This window comes from Eschrichtius robustus, chromosome 4 (assembly GCF_028021215.1).
Source record: "Eschrichtius robustus isolate mEscRob2 chromosome 4, mEscRob2.pri, whole genome shotgun sequence".
Taxonomy (NCBI): Eukaryota; Metazoa; Chordata; class Mammalia; order Artiodactyla; family Eschrichtiidae; genus Eschrichtius; species Eschrichtius robustus.
In genome coordinates this window covers 93,754,700-93,756,147 of record NC_090827.1, presented here as the reverse complement: position 1 = coordinate 93,756,147, position 1,448 = coordinate 93,754,700, and the positions used below count along the sequence as shown (strand labels likewise).

The 1,448-nt window shown below is 37.2% G+C and overlaps 1 non-coding gene across 1 annotated transcript; it reads left to right on the top strand.

The window, feature by feature from the left end:
- Nucleotides 1-800: 800 nt before the first annotated feature.
- On the top strand, nucleotides 801-873 carry TRNAE-CUC (transfer RNA glutamic acid (anticodon CUC)). The gene has a single exon. It is a non-coding gene; the product is annotated as a tRNA-Glu (tRNA).
- The last annotated feature ends 575 nt before the right edge of the window (nucleotides 874-1,448 follow it).

Sequence of the window (1,448 nt, the reverse complement as noted above, 5' to 3'; positions counted from 1 at the left end):
CATTTATATCAGGAATGTGCCTGGTCAAAAGATAAAATCCAAATTAATTAAAATTAGCATACAAAGTCTTTCATAATTTAATCCCTGCTGATATCTTAATGTTATTTCTTGTCACACTACCTCCTTGTTCTGAATTATTCACCACTTAAAAAAAAACATGTATGTGTCAGTCAAGGTAGGATAAGCTGTGACACATTAAGAAACACCACTAAAATATCAGTAGCATAAGATTCAAGGCAGGAGGAGGCTTCACCACCTTAAGGAGCTTCCATCCCAAACTGAGTCTTTAGGTTTCACTGCATCATGGTGAGAGCATGGAACAACGCACACTGGCCCTTAATTGCCTCTGTCCACTGGTAAAACCGTGTCACCTTCCCTTCACATTGGTCACATTCACTTGGCCAAACAAATCACATGGCTTTGTCTAAGTTCAAAAGGACCTTTTCCTGTCAGAAAAGGAAAGCTTGACCTCTTAGTGAGCACAAGTAGTGTTTACTCCTGTACTTTTTCTCCTTATTTCTAGGGCTAACTCATTCTTAACATTTAATTTATGCAATACTTCTTAGATAAAGTGTTCTTGATGTGTTTTCTTCCAAGACTTTGTTAGGTGCCTCTCCTTGGCCCTCTTATCACATCCTGTACATAGATTTTACAGCATTTAACCCTTGTTATTATGAAAGTCTGTTCACTAGCTTGCCTCTTCTAGATTTTTGGCTCTTGACGGTAGAGAAAGTATCTTATTTATCATCGTATTCACAAAATCTACCACACAAGGGATGAAAAACATAAATGTAGGGAATTCCCTGGTGGTCCAGTGGTTAGGGCTCTGTGCTCTCACTGCAGAGGGCCCGGGTTCAATCCCTGGTCAGGGAACTAAGATCCCACAAACCCTGTGGCCAAAAAAATAAAACAAATAAATAAAAAAGAATTACATGTTTCTTTATACAAACAAACAAAACAACCAATTAGACAAATTATACAAGAGAAGATATAGGATCATTTTTCTATCAAACAAGAGCCTCTTGCCTCTCCAAGTAACCACTAATTCATTGACTTAAAGCTCTGTTCATATTTCTCCCTGATCCCAATATGAGGAAATGTGCCTCAGATCACAGCAACTGAAGACTTCATAGTGTCATAAAATATAACAGGAGAGCATGGTAAAATTTTGTTGGGTAAATTATATCAATTTTAGGGTACCTAGGGCAATAGTTTTCCTTTTTTTAAAAAATGCCATTACTAAGTAAAGATAAAGAGACATTGTTGAGGATAGTCAAATTCTTGTTCAACCTGGATTGCCTTCAAGCAATTCAAGAGCCTTCATTTTTAACTGCAAACACCTTTCAGCATCCCCTGAAGAAAAAAAATGATCAGGAAAACTATGGTAAACCTAATGGGTCCCAAAGAAACCTCAAATTGTTTGAGGAAGACTGAATTTTCTCCCTGTT